The following is a 22,555-nucleotide window of genomic DNA, read 5'->3' as shown; positions in this document are numbered from 1 at the left end:
GGAACCAGGGTACATTGTTCAGTGCGCAACAAGCCTAGTTTAACATATTTTAATTTAAGATTGATGGTAGACAAAGAACCATTTAACTGTAGACTTTTGAGCACCATTCTTCAACAATTTCAAACAAAGGATGGGAGGTAATGATACGATGTATCCCAAAGTTCTCATTTTTCCTTTCAGAAAGGTGTTTATATGTTCGCCTTCTCAGTCTCAGATTTGCCTTCCCCACCACTTATGTTCCATCATTCCTGTTCTATGTGGAGCAGGCGTAGAGAGCAGGAAAAATTGTCTGCCCGATTGAATCATTCTAGACAGGGACACATTTTTTAAAAGTTGAAAGGAATGCAATAATGAAGATGGAATGTGAAGTAGCAAGGGAGCTATGCAAGGTGAAGCCCATGCACATCTTGATGCAATTACATCAATGAAATCATCTCAATAATTAGAGTCTGTAATGACAAGTGCAGGACTGGCACAGTGAGTGAATTCCAATGTGTGTTTCCTGGTAATTTGATCCCTGAGTCTGACTCCTGGGTCAGGCTATCAAGAACCCTCATTTGTCTTTTGATTGTTACATTTATCAAAATCAATGAATTTAAAGAGAACTTGATTTGCGAGAACCATTTTTCTGGCTCCATCTCTGCTGTCTCTCTCAGCACTTCTCCTTTTCTTTCTATCTTTCTCTCTTTCTTTTTTCTCCAACTGATTATCCCAAATGGCATCTATGTTAACATGCTTGGAAATGTGAAGCCACTCAGAGTATGGAAATTAATAGAGTTGGTATGCAAAGCAGGCCCATAAATGTGATTGCTTCTGTAATCTTCACGACATGAAACAGCTTTTAATTCACCACTGAGAAGCTGGGGACAATCATACTTTGGGGAATCTTTTTTAATTTAAACTGGGCTATACTGTATACTGCAGCATCTTAGTTCTGTGTGTGCCTGTGTATGTGTGGATTTTTTAAATCCCTAAGTAATTAAGTGGGTTATGGTTGTTTGGTTCTGTATAAGCTAGTAAAAGCTAAATGAGACTGAAGTGATTTCGGCGATAGCACATTCAGCAGAAGGCACTGATAGCAGAATTGAGGACCTTGGAAGTTTGAAGCTTGTGTGTGAGTTATGGAGTGGGCACACTGATTAGCTCTCTAAATGAAAGGCACGTTGATATGTATTATTACAGTTCAAAAGAAAAATGCCACAAGCAGATTGGAATGGATTCTTGAGTGTTTGTGTCAAGCCCCGCATGTAGGTTGTACCTGTGACAGTCCTGTGAGTCACAGCAGTGTGCTTCCGTGAAGGCTAGGGTTTTCACAGACATGAGAATGCCTGCTGAATATTGCTTGGAAAGTCTGGATCTCTGGAGCCACATTTTTCTGTTTTCTACTTGCAAATGTCTAAAATGCCTAAAATATTGAGTGGATTTTATCCTAATTAACCAGGACTTTAAGGCTATCCCCCCTTCCCCTTCTTCCTTCTCTTTGATTCTCGGTTTCTCTCATGTGTTTCCAATGGATCTGACATAAAATTGTTGCATCTCTGAAAAAAAAATGTAACTAACCAAGAAACCACTGAGTGAGTGGGCTCTTAGTGTGCAGGCCCTACTCACGCCAGGCAGTATTGGGATGAAAAAAGACAAGTCTCAAACAGAACCAGAAAGCTTAAAAATGCTGAAGACAATTGAGTTTGAATACCAAGTTCCAGGTTTGGGTGGAGAAATCTCAATGACTGGTACATGTCAGTTGATATCATAGGTAATCGCAGAGGTCAAAAGAAACCAAGTAGCGGGCCTGGCGGAGTGGCCTAGTGGCTAAAGTCCTAGCCCTGAACGCCCCGGGATCCCATATGGACGCCAGTTCTAATCCCGGCAGCTCCACTTCCCATCCAGCTCCCTGCCTGTGGCCTGGGAAAGCAGTCGAGGACAGCCCAATGCATTGGGACCCTGCACCCGCGTGGGAGACCCGGAAGAGGTTCCTGGTTCCCGGCTTCGGATGGGTGCAGCACCGGCCATTGCGGCTCACTTGGGGAGTGAATCATCGGACGGAAGATCTTCCTCTCTGTCTCTCCTCCTCTGTATATCTGACTTTGTAATAAAATAAATAAATCTTTAAAAAAAAAAAAAGAAACCAAGTAGCATTAGGTCCCACTAACCACATGTGTACTTGACATTTCTTACTTTACCCTTTGAATATTTGAAAGTATTGGTTGCCAAGAGTTGTGAATTTTGATATTGTACAAGGTGTAAGCCCAGTGCAATCTGTTGGTGTCTGCATACTTGCTACTCTCACGGCTGATTGAAGGAGTCATCCCTTTGCGAGGTAGGCATCGTATACCTCCTGATACCTCAGGCTCCAGCCAGTTCTGTGGTGAGCTTTGAGCCAGTCTTGGGGAATGTTTATTCTGTCCACGGCTTCCCTCTCTCTTTGTTCCAATGGTAATACTTCCTTTTATCCTTTTTCATCTTCTTTCTCAAGTCTCGACGACTTATCTTTTTCTGCTTTAACTGTTCCTAATGGTCAGCTCACTTCTTTTATTTCCCTAATATTTTATTCACCGTTCACTCTGACACATCTTTCCCTCTGTTGTTCTGAAGGCTTTTATTTTCTTCACATCCAAATAACTCTTTATTCTACTCTCCTTTCCACTAACTAGATTTGCTTTCTTCTTTAAAAGGCCATTTTTCTACAAGCTGCTAAGGATCAAACAAGGTATCCCTCTATTTCTTCTAATGGTACCAGAGAAGCTCTTAGGCTGTCTTGCACAGCATGATGCAAAGTCTCCAACTTGGGATGACTCAGGCAAAACTTTCTGAACTTCACCTCAGCACTGAAAGATAATGCTGGGCTGATGCAGTTATTTCTGGTTTTCTATGAGAAATGCAGTGAGAAAAGGGAAGTCACAGAACTTGGAGAAGTGTGCACAAGGTCTTTGGATTCAGGAAATAAATGTGTGAAAGGTTTTTGGAAGGGACTCCCTAGTGGTCAGGACTCTGAAATTACCTGGCCACAGTTGTGTTGCTTCTGCAACAGGAAGATTCTAAGATTCCAGATGCTGCCATCTTGGTACCACCAGGTTTGGATAGCAACTCATCCTTACACTCTGCTAGCTGACACCTAGCACGGAAAATCTTGGGAAACGGCCAGGTGTTCTATCAGAGGACAAATGGGAGTATGTTTCCCAGCACTGTCAGCTCAGCAGAGCTTGCTGGCACATGGCAGGATCTGTGGCCATTGAGTCTGTGGGAGTACCACACAGCATGATCATCTTTGTTAGTGGAAGATGTTTCCAGCCTCCAATGCCCAGAAGATTACTGACGGTCCCTTTAGTTACTGTCAGGACTATCCCTTCCTTTTCTCCCCCGCATCTCGCCATACCATCCTTTGTGGGTCTCTACACACTTGGGATCTACGTTCATCTATCCAGTCTGTGAGTCTCCAAATGCCTGCAGTGGCCTTGGCTAGGCCAGGCTAAAGTCAAGGCCAAGAACTCTGAAACCAGTCAGGTTCACGCATGTATGTGGGAGGGAGCCAACTAAGTGAAACCATCATCTGGGTGTCTCACAGAGATGGTACTGAGAACAAGATTGGGCCTTGAACCCAGACATTATGATATTGGATGCAGAGATCTCATCCAGTATCTTTTCTTTAAAGGTTTATGTATTTTTATTGGAAAAGCATATCAGATTTATGGACAAGGAGAGACAGAGATCTTCTGTCTGCTGGTTCACTCCCCAAGTGGGCTAAAATAGCTGGAGCTGAGCTGATCCAAAACCAGGAGCCAGGAGCTTCCCTCAGGTCTCCCACGTGGGTTCGGAGGATGATAATGTGAAATTCTGGAGATGCTGAGCAGATTCTTTGGACCCATCCTCCTGAAGGGCCAGAGCCAACGGTGTTGTGTGTGTTTGTTAGAAACAGGTGTTAGCATAGAAGGTGCTTCTGTGGTTCCTCAGTGCTGCATCTCAGGGCTGGACACACCTAGTGTCACTACAGCCCTGTGCCCATTCTACAGATGAGGACACCCTAAGGCTGAACTTGACAAAGCTACTTAGTGAAGGTGGAATCATTTGTAATTGCTGTTGCCAAGATTTGAGTCAAGATCCCAGTGTTCTTTCTGGTTTTTCTTAGTTTTGGTTGATGTTGGTGACAATTCATCAAAGAAATTTGCTGTCTAATTTCCCCATCGTTTTCATCAATCTGGACTAAATAGAGAGTTTGCTCGACTTACTTGTTCTGTTCATTGCTTCAGTTCATCCCTCCCCTGTAGTAAGGAAATTAGCTAATTTTCTTTAAGATACATTCATTGCCATATCATCCATTACCCTCCACTCCTGACTTCCCATTCTCCCTATCAGATTCTTCTGCCAAGATGTCCCCTGGTCATGACACTGGCCTTGACTGACAGCCAGGTCATGCCTGGTGCTGCATCAGTCATACTCGTACTTAACATACATGAGCCATGGCTTTTGAGAGTGCTTTTAATTGACTATAAATCAAACAGGGAACTTGAAAAATGAAGGCAATTAATGGGAAAGCAATGTGAGAGATTTTTTGCATGCTCACTTAGGAAATACATACCCAGTGAATTAAATGCCAAAACAAAAGCCCCTGTTGACCATCCTGAAAATATTTCATTTGAACAATAGCAAAACCTGAACTTTGTAACCAGGCAGGTAAAGAAATGCCTGTTTCCCTGAAGTCAAGCTGATGTAGGCTTCTGTCTGGTTCTCTGTCCTCAAGAACTTTCTAAATTCTTGTACTTTTGCTTTCATTTTTTGTGCTTATTTTTTTAAAAAATTATATAACGAGCAGATTTTATGTATTTCATATATATTCATATCTAATAGCATAATGACACTTCTTTCACTACCCTTTCCCCCTCACAATCCCACCCTCCTCATTCCTTGCTTTCTCCTTCAATTTTTACAATGATGTGCTTTCACTTTATTTTGTAACCATAAGCTTAGCCATTTGCAAAATAAAGAATTTAATAAATAAGTAGAATTTTAAAAGGCAAAATTGATCACTTCCTTTCCATTTTCTGAGCATCCTTTATGCTACTCAGATTTACTCTTCTGTTGGGAGACTAGTTAACTGATGGGTGAAGCTTTTGAAGCTCACCTGTGCTGTGATCTGGATGAGACTGAGAAAGGCTGAGGCTGCAGGTGAGGTGTTGATTTCGAGATTCTGTGATGCATCATGGAAAGTACTCTGGTTCCATCTCATTCACTCTTACTGTGAAGTTAGTTAAAACTGGCTCAGACTTGGCCTCCTGCTGACCTTCATAGGAGATTTTCCTGTGTTGAAACAGAGTTCTGCAGAAAAGCAGTGTTTCACTGGTTTGTCCTTCCATCCTTCCAGCATGTCTGTTACAATCTTGTTAGTCAATTGGCAATCATTCGGGCCCTCATAAATATGTGGCACTAACTACCTTATAAACATGAAGTACTGCCGTGAAATGACTGTGGGTTAAAAGGTGAACACACCCATGTGTCAGGGAGGGATAAGAATGAAAATGCTTAGAGATCTTTCCAGCAGATGTGGGTTCTTTGAAGATTGGGAAATATGTGTTAGGATGAGAGGACTTAGTAAATGAGGAACCAGATACAGGGGTAGCTCTTGGCATAATCTTTCTTTGATTTTTAAGATTTATTTATGCATTTGGAAAGCAGAGTTAGAGAAAGAGATGTTTCATCCACTGGTTCATTCTCTGAAATGGCTGGAGCTGGGCAGATCTGCATGGAGGGCAGGGGCCCAGATATTTGGACCATCTCGCTTCTTTCCAGTGACTTCCAGCACGGAGCTGGATTGGAAATTCAAACCATGTTCGTATGAGATGTCAGTGTTATAAGGCAATAGCTTAACTCTCTGTACCACAAAGCCAGCTCTGGCATAAATTCTCTTATCAGTAGGGTGAAAGAAATAAACAGACCCTAGGCTTCACATTGTGAGCCCTTTGGCTAAATTTGCTGCACAAATAATACCCTGTTTTGTAGCTCAATGTTGGAGTCTGAAGTTTTTAATGAAAGGAATTTGTCATCAACATGAAGAATTTCACTTTTTTTTTTAAAGATTTATTTATTTTATTACAAAGTCAGACATACAGAGAGGAGGAGAGACAGAGAGGAAGATCTTCCGTCTGATGATTCACTCCCCAAGTGAGCCGCAACAGCCAGTGCTCGCAGATCCAAAGCGGGGAAACAGGAACCTCTTCCGGGTCTCCCACACGGGTGCAGGGTCCCAAAGCTTTGGGCCGTCCTCGACTGCTTTCCCAGGCCACAAGCAGGGAGCTGGATGGGAAGTGGAGCTGCCGGGATTAGAACCGGCTCCCATATGGGATCCCGGGGCGTTCAGGGCTAGGACTTTAGCCACTAGGCCACTCCGCCGGGCCCGAAGAATTTCACTTTTAAAAATTCTTTTTTGGTGAGTAGTCTTGGATCTCCAGAATATAGATCCCAGAGACAGGCTTTCCACATTTAAATCTAAGGTCATCCCATTATCAGCTAAGAAACTTGCGTGGGGGTGAGGGGCAGAAGAAATCATTATACTTTTATTTCCTCATTTCTAAAATGGATTCTGTAGCAACAGCTTCAATATGGTATTTCAAAGATTAAATACTAATCTCTACATGGGATATAGAGTAGTGGCTCAATTATAGTAAGCACTGCGATATTAGCTGCTAGAAGTAGTATTGGGACATTGCAACTGAGGCCTTCCCTGTCGACTTCCAGTATCCACAGGTACCCTTGTTTGCTCTACCTGCTCCTCACAGTCTTCTCAGTTCACTCATATGGTTCCCCTGTGGCTCCCAGACCAGTGTGCAAGCCAGGTGATGCAATGTGAGATGGGGTGTGTGCATTTCTTACTCTGCCCTCACTCATATTGTCAGCTACTGTTATTTGTGTTGGAGGAAGCAGAGGTTGTGACTAAGAGATGAAAGGTGTGGAATCCTGACTATTTTCAAGGATTTGGATCATTAATGCAGGTGGTAGGTGGCCACGTACCCATGTGATCAGACACTATGAGTGACTTTCTGGATACTCAGTGTAGGAAATTGATGACAAGGAAAAGGTAGTAATGGCTTGGTCTGCAGTAAGCCACTTCAGAAATTCCAAGAGGGGATGGAAAAGATTTGTATCAGAGAAGAGCAGAGGAGAGAACAGCATGATTGAGAAGTGTCAGAGTGAAGAATAAAGTTAAGGCTGGGTGGGGTGGGAAACAGGTCCATGGCTCAATTGGCTGATCCTCCACCTGTAAGTGTTAACATCACATATGGTGCCTGTTTGTGTCCTGACTGCACCACTTCTGATCCAGCTCCTTGCCTGTGGCATGGGAAAGTAGTAGAGGATGCCCCAAGGCCTTGGAACCCTGCACCTGCATGGGAGACCTGGAAGAAGCTCCTGGTTCAGATCTGCCCAGCTGTGCCCTTCACAGCCATTTGGAGAGTGGGCCAATGATGGGTCTCTGATCTCTCTCTCTCTCTCCATCTCTCTATCTCTCTCTCTGTCTCCATCTCTCCTTCTCTGTAAATTTTCCTTTTCAACAAAAATATTAGGAACAGATATCTCTCAGGATTAGAAAAAAATCAAGTAAAGCTGGAAGATGTCTTGAAGAGAGCTTGTACAAAACATAGTCTAGTCTCAGCTTAGACGCCTTTTTTCTGTTTTAGTGTAATGAGGGTATATTAGCCTGGGCTATTTGGGTTGCAACCAGCAGTAGGCCAACTCCATCTTCAGCAGAAGCATTTAAATTGCCAGCTCACATGGATAAAAATTCTAAAACTTGAGCTGAATGTAAATGCTTTAGTAATGTCATTAACAATGCACTTCTTTCAACTCTGTTCTAGAAGGTTGTTTCTTAATAAAAAAGATTTTTTAAATTTTTATTTGGAAAGTGCATTAGTAGAGAGAAGGTGAGATAGAGCAGTCTTCCATTCATTGGTTCACTCTTCACATGGCTGCAGTAGCCAGGACTGAACTGTTCTGAAATTAGGAGCCTGGAGCTCAGGCCTCCCACTTGGATACAGGGACTCAAGGACTTGGGCCATCCTCCACTGTTCTCACAGATCATAAGCAAGGAACTGGGTCAGAAGTGTAACAGCCAGGGCATGATTTGGGTGCCACATGGGATGCCATTGGTACAGGCAGAAAATTAGCCTGTTACAGCACCCAGGGGCCCAGGGTTGTAGGTGGCTCCCAGATGCTCCAGTTCAGCCACACATAATACCACTTCTCCAAGCAAACATCTGTTGACTAACTTCGCTTGGTCCAGTTTGTGTGTGTCATGTGCTGATCCCTACACCAGCCAGGCTGTAGAAACAGAGTTGTTGTGGCTGAAAGAACATGTTGATGCTGGACTGGACAAAGCAAAAGAGTAGGTGTCCTCGCCTATTGTCATCAACACTGTGCTGCACACATGAAAATATTTAGAATCCAGCACACAGAGAGACGTGGGAATGTCTTCTAGGTAGCAGGGCTGAGGACAGCCGTCATATATCACACCAGGTTGCTCTGTGCTGATGCTGGTGAGCAGATTGCTTAATTAAGACTCTGAAATCCTAATTGTGCCATATGGCCTCACTCTTCAACCTGTTTAGTGTCTTCACTCACATGGTCCTTGAGCTGTTCTATATTTCTTTTATTTCTGTTTTTCTTGAAGGGATTAGGAATACAGAAACATATGGATGTTTGCAAAGCTTCTCCTGACTTCTGGTATTAAAAGCACATGAATTGGGCTGCTTAATGAGCCAGGCATTAAAATATGAATTGGGAAGGATTCAGCATGGCTTTAAATAGTTTGGGAAGGCAAAAGATCTAATTATCCTATAACAGATCAAATCCATACACAGGCTAATAACTGTAGCACCCTCTGTCCTTCTCAACTTTGTTTTCATAGAAATTTTTGTTAACATAAAAGGACAGGAAGTAAACATCCTTGTCCAGCAGAATATTCCAGAGTGTTTTTATAGTCAGCCCCATTATTTCTCCTTTTGGACGGTGAAGTGGGACAAAAAATTTCAAAGGCATGGATTGGATCTTTACCAATCATTCAGCCCATTTTTCAAGAAATACCTTTCTTGTGCCAGGGCCCTGTTGAACAAGACCAAAAGAGTGCCTCCTGTCCAAAGAGAAAACGCCAGATACAGGAAAATGCACTGGTTAGGATAATAATGAAGTCTGTGGAGGAAATGAGACAGGGTCTATGACAGAGATAGCTTCAAGGCTGTGTAGGTGATGGAGAAGCTGAGACCTGAACTGTGGGAAGGAACAAGTTTTAAACAGGAAGATCAGATGGCTAAGTGTGGGGGCAGAAGGACCAGCTCACACAGAAGCCCTTAGTAGGGCACAGGTGCCTCTCTTCAGCTGTAGAGCAAGTAGGCTGCCATTTTACCCACACAATGATCTACCCGGTGAGATGGAGGTACAAAAACCCATTCTACACGTGTGGGCTTAATGGTTTGTTGAGGATCTCAACAAACAGGAAATAGGCCATGGGATTCTGAGTCCAGTGCTGCACTTGTTCCCTCAGGGAGGGGCTCCTGTTCTATCTTATGAGCAGATAAGCCAACCAGCCCTTGAGCCCCACTCACAATTGTGTTGTGGGGGGGGGGGGGCGTTGGCAGGTAAAGAATCTTGACACACTGCTCATTTCCCCCATGTCAGACAGATGGTATTTTGAGTCATGTAAATTTCAAGGCCCCTGTTTCCATCACCTGCAAAGTGAAGGTGACACCTTAAAGAAGAATAACTCATACAGCAGTGTTACGGCAATGTTTGCTGTATAACTACTCTATCTTTGGAGGTTGCTTGATTTCATTTTTTGAAAGGCTAGAACCAGGGCCTGAAGGCAGGTATTTGTAGGATGTTGCCCTCTGAGTGGACAGTGCCAAGGGTCTTCCAAAGCAGAGCCAGGGGAAGGGGGGGCAGACTATACTGAACACTGTTCGGCGCCCTGAAAGCATCTGTTTTCTTTTTACTTCTGCTGAGATCCCTTTATGAGCCTTTTTGTGTTGCAAAGGTATTTACCCTTCCTGTACTTAGCCTTTAGTGCTTCTATGTATTTGATCGCTTTGAGTTAAACATTGAAAGGATGGACCCTGATAAAGATTTGGACTGTGATTCCTCCCAAGTATAGGTGAAGATGTATTCTGGAATTTTAGGGAAATCAAGTGGTTTCCTCTTGCTGCATCACAGTGCCTGAGACTGAGTAATTATGAAGAAATAGTATGCTTTGGTTTATGGTCCTCAAGGTCCAAAGTTCCAAAGTACCAGTATCTACCTAGCTTCTTGTCAAGGCCTTCTACTTCTTTCCCTCATGGCTGAAGGCAAAAGGTCAAGCTAGTGTCTGCAGAAGAGAAGGCCACGGTACCTCTAGGACAGCTGCTAATCCGTCCCAGGAAAGAAGGCGTTAAGCTACTGGTTAGGACACCAACCCCAGGATCTGAGTCCTCCAACTGGGCCCACTTCCCAAACCTGCTGACTTGGGGAATTAGAATCCCAACACATAAACCATCAGGCACGCAGGCAATGCAGCTCTGCCATTGGAACATAGGGCAGTCCCCTGCAAAGAACAGGTGCTGTTTCAATGGTAAAGCAGGAATATTTACCCTTAGGAAGATAAACAGAGTCCACAAATCCCATCACGTCAACTTGGTTTGCGTTTTGCTGCCAAATGAGTTAGAGAAACATTCTGGATCTGCCTCAGTCCTGTGGCCTTCAGAATTGTGGACTGTCCTTCGAAAAGGCGCTGACGTCTACCTGCCAAGACCTTGTTTGTGTCTTCACGTTCCAGCCACTTTGGGGGACAGTAGAGAGTGTGTGTGTGTTGGGGGTGGTGTCAGCCTGCCTCAAACCCCTCTCCCTGTTTGTGGGCAATGTGGTCCATGGTGTCTTGGCAGGCCACCCTGAAAAGTGGCCAGCTGCTGCACCAGCGGATTTCCTTCCCATTCAAAGCCAGAGCAGTTGTCAGGGGTCCAGGTTCTTGATAACTATGCATGTCAGCTGATTTTGAAGATCTCCCAGAGGGTCTGTTTTTAGCTAAAACCGGTTTTAATTTTCATATGCATACGTTAAATTCCTGGGGGAAAGGAGATTCCAAATGAGGCAACATCGATTCTGAATAACAACATGAAAGAAATAATTAGTACTTGAAAAACAGTCTAAAATATGAGTCAAGCCCTCAGAGGAATATGGATAGCCCTGCATCTTTCAGTGGAAGGAAGTTTGTCAAATAAAAACAAAGAGAGAGGGTACATGAGGATAAATCATGCTAACTGCAAAAGGACCGAGGCTTCAGATTGCAGGTGCTGACGAATGGTAGGAGAGTAACAGGGAAACTGAAGTGACAGTATAAGCAGGGTTGTCTGATGAATGTGCAGCCATGGGGCCAAATCCAGTGTGCAAGCTTGGGCTGGAGCAGACCTCTGTCCACATGCGAGAGGGAGAGAGAACCAGTGGCTGTTAGGTGAAGGCCCAGAGCTTCCCTTGCTGAACTGCAGTCATCGAGGCGTGTGGCCAGGGTGGTTCTGATATGGGTTAGGTGGCTAGTTTAGCCTCAGGAGTTGGAAGCCACAGTCTCCTCAGTCCTATATAACTCTATCCTGCTTGTCAGTCAAAGAACCCCTTTCCCAGGAAGTACTTGCTCTCACCTGTGACCTGGGATGATACCATATAACCACTCCCTTTCTAGGCTCATAAATGCTCTCTCACTCTCTCTGTCTCCCTGCTGGAGCAATGAACAGAGGGTAGGTAGCCTTCTTCCTGGTCAATTCGATCCCCGAACATGGCCCAAGTTTGTGAATGCTTCACCTTCTAATTTAAACTTTACCACACTGCAAGCTATTTTGGTACCCATACTTTAAAAAGAACCTAAGAAATAAATATTAATCCCAACCTAGACCAAAACAGTTCTAGAGTGATTCGGGCCTAAATTGAAACTATGCCTGAGTTGTTGAGATCAGAAGCAGCCTGCTTTGGTTTGGGGTAGCTTGATTCACACTGTGCTCCTCAGGGCTGCTGGCCAGGCACCTTTGGCGAGTGTGGTGGCCTCTGTGTTTCTCCCACAAGAGGGTAGGTTGTTCTCTGTGAGCAAGTACTTTGTCAGCTACAATTGAAATCTGACTAAGGGTTCTGATGAACCTTGAAGAACTCCAAACTTAAAAAAAAAATGTTTGAATTAGAAGGAAGGAAATCCTATAGCTCACAGTGTCATCCAAAGACCTGAGTGACAGGGTCTCAGAAAGTAGAGAAATTCCAGGGCTTTGATTGATGAGAACTCATGGAGTTGCGATGGTGTTTTCCATACTTTCAGAGTGAGTCGCTGGATTTGTTTGATTTTATTTTGTTGCATTGCATCCCAGACTGACACTTACATAAAAAATTAATTTTGTGACAATTGAAAATGACTCATAAGAAGAAAATGAACACATGCCAAAGATATTATTCATTTTAACAATTAAAAGCAAATGACCAAAATGATGAGAATGGCTCAAGGAACATGTGAGGAGCTTGATACTTGGTAAGCAAATGAGTGATCAGGGGATATTAAATAAGCTTGTTAGGTTACATACAAGGCAGGTTAATGTCCTACAGGGAACGTGATTGTATCTCTGGGATCATTTTTTTTAAACTGTTACTTGCATCACCCCTGAATAGAAATCTAAGTAATGTGGAATTTCATTGTCTGTGTCTTAGTGAATAGAAAGCAGCGAGGTAAATGAATGATATGTTCTACATGATTAGGCATTCCTTGAGTGTGTATGCTAATACCTGTACGTGACATTGGAAGAAAATGGTATCTACATTTTTCTGTTCAAGTTTTTTTTTCTTAACAGTGTAATAAAAATTAGCTAAAAGCCCAAAACAAGAAAAATGCAGTTTGCCGTCTGTATCTATCAGTTTCATGTCTGCAGAGTCAATGAGTCATGAGTGGAAAATATTAGTATTTGAAAAAGAAATCTGTATTGAATATGTACAGACCTTTTTTTATTGTGGTCACTCTGTAAGTAGGATGGTGCTACGACTACTACCAGTGCTTATGCTATCTTAGGTGTGTCAGTAATGTAGTAATTGCTGAAAGCATAATGTGTACAGGTTATATACACATGTTGTGACATATTAGAGACATGAGCATTGAAGATTGTGGTGTCTGCAGGAGTTATTGGGACCAGTTCTCTTCAGATAATGAAGGACAATTGTATAAGCATTTAAAAAAAGGATTCAACAGGTATATTGCTGCATCACACTGCTTTTCATTTCTGCATTTTTGTAGATGGCCCTTAAGGAGAGGTTGGGCGGGCCCGGCGTGATAGCGTAGCGGTTAAAGTCCTCCCTTTGAACACACCAGGATCCCATATGGTCGCCAGTTCTAATCCCAGCAGCCCCACTTCCCATCCAGCTCCCTGCTTGTGGCCTGGGAAAGCAGTCGAGGACAGCCCAAAGCCTTGGGACCCTGCACCCACATGGGAGACCCAGAAGAAGCTCCTGGCTCCTGGCTTCAGAGTGGTTTAGCTCTAGCCGTTGCGGCCGCTTGGGGAGTGAACCATTGGACAAAAGATATTCCTCTCTGTCTCTCCTCCTCTCTCTATATATGCCTTTCCAATAAAAATAAACATATCTTAAAAAAAAAGAAGAGGTTGGGCACTGGACTGTGTAGACCATACTTTTAGTTCTTCGTTAAATAACTGAACTCTAAGAACTCTCCTGTATAGGATGTCAGCATTAGATATCTAGAAGGGAAGCCAGTTGCCCTGGCATGGAATCAAGAGCCCGGTCTGTGGCCTGGGGCACAGGTGGAGTAGTTGGAGGCCGATTTCAGAGGAGTCCATGGAGTTACCAAGTGGTGAGCACCAACCCAGTGCTCCTGGGCGCTGGGCAGTGCTGGGTACTGATTGTGGAGCACTGGTGCCAGGGTACCTTGCCCAGGCTTCACCCAGGTCCTGTGGTTTGTTAAGGAAGGACACCAAGTACATGGTAAGAATGACCTCCCAAAGTGTCTCCAGACGCTTTGTTGTTGTTTAACGAACTAATTCTCAGAACTCACCTGTGTAAGCAAGGACACCACCTCGATGGGACCTTTGTAGTCCCTCAGAGGTGGAAGCTAGAGTGGACGCTTAAAAGTTAGGGCAGGGTACAGGCACAGGTAATACAAAATATAGAACTATTGGCATTTGGGGCATTGGGTAAAGTTCTTGATGGACTTACCTAGGATTGTTAGATGCACAAGATGAGGGTATTGAAGCAAGTCTTACAAAGAGACTGTTGTTTGATAAATGAGCCATCTGTATGGCCTCAGACTAATTGAGCTTGTGTGAACTTCCCGCGCTGAATAGTCAAGTTGGGAGTGGTGTGCAGTGCTTTATCTAGTGGGGATTTCTGGATACAGTGCCTTAATCCCTGGGCCGTGCTAGTGGAACTGACTCAGCTCTCTGGTGGTTTGTGCTTGTCCTAGGCTGGCATTTCCCAAACTTTGTCCGTGGGGCATGATCTCCTGGACAGGACAATGCTTTGAAATTAAACAAGTCTAGGAATGTTGGCATTTTCTTTTTCAGTGGGCCTCTCAAGCTTTTTTGTTTCTTCTTTCTATGAGTAATATTTTAATTTTTGTATCAGTTGACCACAGTGTTACCAAAACACAGAAAACATGTCCAGGTCCATATATGCAGCTCAGTGCTCCTGGTTTGCAGGAACCCTGGGCTGGCCTCTCCCTGCCTGGCGGCTGTGAGGAATGCTTATAATGTAAAAACACACAGTGAATGTGCCAAAAGGCATGCAGACATACTCTAGATACAGCAGCCTCTCCCAGTCGCCCTCCACAATAGGGCTTTGCCCACAAATGTCCCTTAATCATTGAAAAAAACTAAAACAAACAACAAAAACTTGGGGTTTCCCGGAACATGCAAAACGAAGCCCCTGTCTGCTTTCACATGGGTACTGGGGGAGACCTGAGTTTCTGGGGCTTGGGCCTGCCTGTTTTGGGTTGTTGTTGTTGTTGCTGTTTTTGTTTGTTTGTTTTTAAGATTTCATTTATTTGAAAGGCAGAGTTAGAGAAAGAGAGAGAGAGAGAAAAAAAAAACCCTCTCGATTCTTTGGTTCATATCCAGATGGCCAAAATAGCCAGGCTTGGGCCAGGCTGAACCCAGGCACCTGTGCACGCTCCAGCCCTGCAGAGGAAGGCACCTAGGCACCTGTGCATGAGCCCGCCCTGCAGAGGAAGGCCCCCAGGCAGCTGTGCACGCGCCAGCCCTGGAGAGGAAGGCGCCCAGGCACCTGTGCATGAGCCCACCCTGCAGAGGAAGGCCCCCAGGCAGCTGTGCACGCGCCAGCCCTGGAGAGGAAGGCCCCCAGGCAGCTGTGCACGCGCCAGCCCTGGAGAGGAAGGCGCCCAGGCACCTGTGCACGCGCCAGCCCTGCTACAGGACAGGCCCAGCTGAGGACTGGGAGGGAAGCACCTAGGCAAACGTCCAGGAGTTGAGAGCAGCGGCTTTCTTCCAGACCCCTCCTCGGGGCTGAGTTGCTTACCTCCTGCTTCTCTTCCTCAGACATGTTCGGGGAGTGAGTGGATTCAAGTGGGGTCTGAGGAGTCAGAGCTAGATGGCGGCAGTGAGCAGTGGGGGCACTGGCAGCCCTAGGAGACCCTCAGCCTGGAGGATGTTGCTGAGGAATGAGGCACACAGATCCAGTAGCTTTGCTTTTGACCACTCCAAGCACCAAGACCCTCTCATCAGCTCTTTAACCCTCCCAGGTGTCACTTGATTGTGTAACATTGAGATCAGGCCTGATGTGACTAAGCCAAGCACACTCATTACAGGAGTGGTCAACTTCATGGGAGTCCACTAGGCCTTTTGTTTGTTTTGTTTTGTTTTAAAGAATTATTTATTTTTATTGGAAAGTCAGATTTACAAAGAGGAGAAGACAGAGAGAAAGAACTTCTGTCTGCTGACTGACTCCCTAAGTGGCACCAACGGCTAGAGCTGAGCTGATCCAAAGCCAGGAGCCAGCAGCTTCTTCCAGCTCTCCCATATAGGTGCAGGGTCCCAAGCTATTGGGCTGTCCTCGACTGCTTTCCCAGGCCACAACCAGGGAGTTGAAAGGGAAGTTGAGCAGCCAGGACATGAATTTGGGTCCGTATGGGATCCTGGCATGTGTAAGGTAATGACTTTTGCCACTAGGCTATTGCACAAGGGCCACAAGGCCTTTCTTGATATTCAGGTTCTCCCCTTGGTTAAAGCTGTCCCCTCCCACCCTATAACCAGACTGGCAACCTACTCCCTGTCTTCACAGCCAGCTCCATAGTATTCCAGTGGGAGAAGCCAGAATTGCTTAGAGCTCCACAGGCCCTGCATATGCTCATCAACATGACAGCTTTGGTCTGCAGGAAATGCCCAGTCTCTGAGGCCCAAATGGCGCTCTAACCTTGGCCAGCTCTGAAACCTAGAGGGGGCTGCTTAGCATCTGTGAGTTTCACTTTGAAAGAGAGATTCTGAAAGTAAATCTGAATCACTGTACAACAAATGGGGGGTTATTTGTATTAACTGTTGTAGCTGGGTGTTGGGTCCTGAGTCCATCCTTGAGTCTTGTGAGCAAGCGGTAAGAACACTGATCTTTGATAGAGCTTTCTCAGCCTCTCTTTCTTGCCCAAGATGTTTTCAGCTTTGCAGTGGCTTGCCTTGCCCTAACCAGTGCTTCACCCCGTACAGTGCCTCTTCACAGGCTACCTAGCTCAGGGGTCTGAGTGTTACTACACTATTATTATAACGTTTCCCATTGTATTTGCACAGTGCTGGGTTGAGCTGGTAGGTTCCACATACCAGTTCTTCTAAAGTGGATGCCCAATGTTTCTCCTGCCAACAGTCTTGCTCTAGTGCAGCCTGAGGGTATATAAAAGTGATTTGAATGGCAGCATTTGCTCTGTTATTTTGGTGATGGATTTAGGGAAGTGGAAAGTAACAAATTGCTTTGTTTTTGGACCTTTTCCAGGTCCATCCTAGTTATGGATAACACTTGCCTGGTTGATTGCAGAAGGCCAGCTGCCACTCTAATATCCTAAATCAATGGTCAACGGTGCCTGATTAGCAAACATGTCATGTTCACTGTAGTGAAAAGCATCTTGTAATTACAAGTTATTAACTTTTCTATTACACGTCAATAGGATGGTACAGTTGACAAGTTGGTCAGCGCTTTACAGCTGACACTGATGTTGAAGTCAACACTTCTTGCATGATACCACATCACTGAACTTTGTTTTGAAGATTTTGGTACATGCTCCTGGCCTTACGTGAGAGAGTTCACTTTCAGATCCTCAATCTCCATATCCCAAAAGCACGGCAAATACTGCCCAGCACCTGGGCTGTGTGTGGACAGCCAATAAGGTGAAGTCAACGAGAGCTTGAACACCTTTATGCATTGCTTTCTGGTGTCCAGTGACTGCCTAGGGAAGACCGTGCTTACAGCACTTTGAAACGGAACAAGCACCTGCCCTTCCAGTTTCCACATCACCTTCTGAGGGGTGCTATGTTTCTTTACGCCTGTGAGGTACATTTGGAAACTGCATGCAGCCAAGGCTGATCCATGGCTAGGCTTGTCCTGCGCTTAGGGCCAGTGTGTGATCATTCCTCACCCCTTTGGATGGCATGGCTTGGGGGCCCTTGAGTGCCCGCTGCCATCTTCTGTGACTCTATTTGCTGTGTTGTTTAAATATGTAATCCTGTCCAATTTCTGTCTCCAGGAATTCTGTCTTTTCAGCATCTCAGTATTAACTTACATGTGTGGTTATTTATATGGGTATGTATCTATGCTTGTCCCCATGTCTTTATTAATTTAGATCTGAATTGGCATTCAACTCCCTCTCTGATAATAAAATATTCAATCCAAAGCAGATATTTTTCATCGCGTAAATGCAGAAATCTTGTTCTTAGCAGGTAGTAACAGTGTTAATGGTGATTTTTAAGAACATTTTTTTCTACTTTTCTTAAAAGGCAGAGAGACAAAGCAATGGACAAATTGTTCATCTGCTGACTCACTCTCCAAATTCTTGGAGCACTGTGGGTGCAAATCAGGGTCCCATTACTCAACCTAGGACTCTTACACACATGGCAGGGTTCAAGTGTGTGAACTCTCATTTGTTGCCTCCCAGGGTACACAGTAACAGGGAGACTGAATCTGAAGTGGAGTTGGGGCTCGAACCTAGGCTCGCCGATTCAGGATACACGTGTCTTAGGGGGCGTCCTAACTGTTGTGCCAAGTCTTCCTCCCATTTCTTTTTTAAATAGACTAGAATATTTTAAAGGAACATAGACAAGTAGAAAGCTGATTCTTAACCATTCTTAAATGATTGTGTTGATCCATGCATCTGCACTTTGGAAAGCGAAGGCAAAATGAGCTCAACTAATGGAACCTGGCAGTAGTTCTGGCAATGACGGAGTGACATGTGGGTCTTCCAGGGGATCCCCATATGAGGAAAAGGACTGCTGGGTGCTTGGGACATGTGGACACACACTCCGCTCTGAGCCTGGTGCTGCTGTGTGGTTGGCGCCCGATCTACACGGGGCAGTTGCTGAGGGTGAGGAAGATTCTGCTGCAGAGCGGAAGTTGGCTGTGATCAGTTGTGACTGACAGCGGCTTTGTTGTGTTTTTCCTGGTAGCGTCCTCTACAGACCCAGTATATATTGAGAAGCTTCAGAACTCTAAACATTTTCTAAGTAGTTTTATGTACAAGTATGTTGCTAAGAAAACAATTTAGAACAAGGAAAATACAGGAACAACTCAGGAAAAAGACACATAAATCCTGATGCTTTCATATAATCTAGTATTTTGTAGCTGTGAAAATGTGTTTCTGAGAAACATACAAAGATATGAGAAAATGCTAGGTTAAAAAAAAGCAGGCAAATGTTGAATATTTTGTAGAGTCTATTAGAGTGCATCGTGGTGATTCTTTAAAACTAATATTGGGCTTAATTATTAAATAACCTTCAGTTAAATATCCATGTTTTTAGGGACTAATGAGCACACAAATGTTCAATATACAAACATTTTATAAAATAAAATGTTGATACTTGAAACAAAGGGAAGCCAAAGCTGCTTCTTGCATGAAGCTCCACCCCTGTGATCTGCACCTTATCCTCTTGCCGCTGGGTCTTTGCTCATGAGGGTCCCTTCTGAATGGAGTCTTTTAAGGAGGGAGCTCGGCCAGTCCGTCACTCCTGGGTTCATTCCAGGCTCTGCCATTTACAAAGGCTGGAACTTTTGGACAAGTTGCCTAACTTCTCTGGACTACAGCTTCACTGTCTGTAAAGTGGACATTTACTGGTTGTATCTGTTTTCCTGATGGTGGAGGGTAAATGGATGATTCACTCAAATACAGGGCATAGCAAAGGGCACACGCTGCTTTGCTGATTGTGATTTCCTGCTGTTGCCCATGGTGCTGCCGCTAACCTCACGGGCTGTCACTTGATGCAATGGCAAATTCAGAGATGATGGACCCCAGGCAGGAGGAGGTGGTCAGGTCTCTGCCACCACGCCTGTGCCCATGGGAGGCTGAGCCCTCTCCCCCGCCACACACACCCTGCCAACTCTTTTTCCCTTGTGTTTCTCCCCAGCTGTCTTTGATATGTATTCCTTGCCCCAGATGTGGGATAAATGGGAGGTCGTTCTGCACCACTTTAACAAGATCATTTGGCAAGAACAAATATCCGCAAACTACAGATAGGGGCATGTTTTATTGTTTGAATTTGAATACTAAATTTGATTATTATGTAACGTGTTTTATCACAGTGCTGAATGACAGTGAAAACAGTTTCAGAATGTCGTGCAATCTCAGTAATTTTCTAGATAAACATTTTGAAATGATGTTTGTCATCTTCTCCACAAAATCATATCATATACATCCAGAAAGATGCCTGTCCGTGTCAGCAGAGCTGACTTCCAGGTGATTGGGTTGGAGGCGAGATGTGCTTTCTGCTTTGTGTTTTATCTTTCTTCAGCTACTTTTTTAACATGGAACCTGTGTTTTATTTTACCTAAATGATGTTAAATATTTTTTAAATACCTGTGTCTAACAGTAAGCCATAAAGAAATAACCTTCAGAAAGAAGTGAAATTTTCCTTTCCTTTCAGGTTAATGTTAGAATTTTTAAAAGTAAATAGCAAAGATTTTTTAGAGTGTATAAATTATAACTCAGTTTATCCTTTATTCCTCCTGACTTAACACCATGATGTGTAAAGGTTGTAAAGCTTCGGCTCTAGTAACAGGTGCTCAGTGTCGCTAGTGAAGGGTTACAAGGGGGAGGCAAGCTTCCATCTGCTGGGTCAGGATTCTTCTCAGCCTGGGTGCTGCTTGCGATGTCGCCAGAAGTGAAGAGGCAAATTTTGATTCCCAAGGTCACTAGCACACAAACCATGCCACCTCTGGCCACAAGGCAGTGCTGTCCCATGTGGACATGGGAAGGCAAACCTTGGAGAGTGCAGCTGGAGTGAAAGCCTTCAGGAGCATCTCAGCTGTGCTGGACGAGAGCCTGTGCAAGGCGGATTTTTATTTTCTTACTTTCTCCTCCACTGGCTTTTTCCTTAACAACTCTCCCCCCACTACCTCCCAACCCTGTGGCCTTTGGTGGTTTCCCACTCTTCTCCTCACCTTCTTTCTTTATGAGAGAAAAAAAATTAGCAATATAAGAAGAAGAAGAACCATTCTAGCCATTGTCTTAACAGGATGTTTAACCAATTTCATTTCTGTTCCCTTTCTGATAGGTTACTGCTTACTCTCCATTTGGGGAGGAGAAAAGGTGTATTTTTTACAAAAGATTTATTTAAAATTCAGAGCTGGGCCGGGGGCAGAGGGAGAGAGCATGAGTGCAAGAGAAAGAGAGTATGTCATCTGCTGGTTCACTCCCCAGATGCCTTCATTGTCTGGAGCTGCGCCGGGCCAGAGCCAAGAGCTTCGTCTGGGTCTCCCATGTACATGGCAGGTGTCCAAACTTTGGATTATCTCCCTTTGCTTTCCCCAACCATTAGCATGGAGCTGGTTTGGAAGTAGAACAGTTGGGACATGAACTACTACCCGTATGGGATGCAGGCGGCACAGGCAGTAGTTCTCCCTGTTCTATCTAAATTCCAGTCCCGAGAAAAAGATGTGTTGGGTTTCAAAGAACACAGCTGTTGAAATGAAGGTGGCATATGGAAGTCTGTCTCTTTAATGCAATGATTTGGTAAATAGAGGTCACTGCCTTTGTGCAGGGGTCTGAAGAGATCTGCCCTCTGAGAAAACTCACTAATTTCAATTATCCTTCCTTTATTAGCACCTTCTGTAGGGCAGAAGTTTACAGATCACTGGCCCCTGAGGCTACTGCAGTGGGGTTTCACACCATTAAATTCAGAAAACTTAAGAATGGGGTAAGAAACCAGAGGGCACGAAGTGTGTGCCAGCTGGATTGTGGAAAAGTCTGGCCTCTTAATCACTGGTACGAAATGAAGGCAGTGAAGGTCGTCTCTTGACCTGTGCTTTAGATGTGCAGTGCTTTCTGTGTTAGTTGCTACTGAACAGCACCATCAGACAACACCATCTCAGCAAATTTCTCAAACCTTTGTGTCTGGCAGATTCACCTGGCGAAGCTCTGCAAATGCAGATTGCCAGGCCTTTTGGCTGCTGTTTCCATTGAGTGTGATTGGGGCCGCACAGAGAGATCGGCTGTTTTCAGCATCAAACATCCCAGCTGACTCTGATGGAGCTGGAATGAGGCCGCGTTGAGTTAAGACCATGCTTACAGTGCATTTCTGCGCACTTGGGTCGGGGCACAGCTTATGTTGTGAGGGGTTGATTTGGACAGTGTGTTTCTGTGCATGTCGGTGTGACAAGTCATGCATGTGAGGGGTTCATCCACTCCCACCTTGCTTAGAGCCTCTGTGGTGGCTGCATGAACTCGTGCCTGGTCGGGGCAGCCTCTGATACTGACAGCAGTGCTGTTACAGTGCAAAGGGAAGACATGTCCATCACATCCACTGCCTTGGGGATTCCTGCATCTGCAGCTCTCTCCGCAGACCCGAGACAGTGCTCGGTCCAGTGGGTGTTCAGAGCAGCTGTAGCCCAACTGCTTGGATTCAGACCTTGACTGCAGCTTACTGTGTGATCTTGGCAACTATTGAACCTCCTGGCACATGATTCCTAACCTGGAAAGTGGGCGTAAACACTTGATATATTTTGGGAGGCATTTTAAATAAATAAGTAAACTGCTTTTTAAAAAATTTATTTTATGAGATAGTTCCATAGGCTCAGGAGGTTCCTTTCCCCCCTCCCCAATTCTCCTCCCCTCACTCATCTCCCCTATAACATTACAGCAGTTTAGTCCTTCAAAAACAGTCGTTAAGTCTATCATTCCACTACTTAAGTGTGTTATGACACCATAATAAACTCTTTTTTTAAAAGATTTATTTATTTTTATTGGAAAATCAGATTTACAGAGTGAAAGAGAAACAGAAAAAGATCTTCCATCCCCTGGTTCACTCCCCAAGTAACCACAACAGTTGGTGATGAGCCAATCTGAAGCCAGGAGCCAAAAGCTTCTTCCAGGTCT

The 22,555-nt window shown here is 44.5% G+C and overlaps 1 protein-coding gene across 1 annotated transcript in view; it reads left to right on the top strand.

Moving 5' to 3' along the window:
- CDH13 (cadherin 13) overlaps positions 1 to 22,555 on the top strand; it is an 853,721-nt gene that overhangs the window by 200,925 nt on the left and 630,241 nt on the right. The window lies entirely within an intron of this gene.

This window comes from Ochotona princeps, chromosome 16 (assembly GCF_030435755.1).
Source record: "Ochotona princeps isolate mOchPri1 chromosome 16, mOchPri1.hap1, whole genome shotgun sequence".
Taxonomy (NCBI): Eukaryota; Metazoa; Chordata; class Mammalia; order Lagomorpha; family Ochotonidae; genus Ochotona; species Ochotona princeps.
The sequence above is the reverse complement of the archived record's forward strand: the minus strand, read 5'-3'. Positions and strand labels throughout refer to the sequence as shown.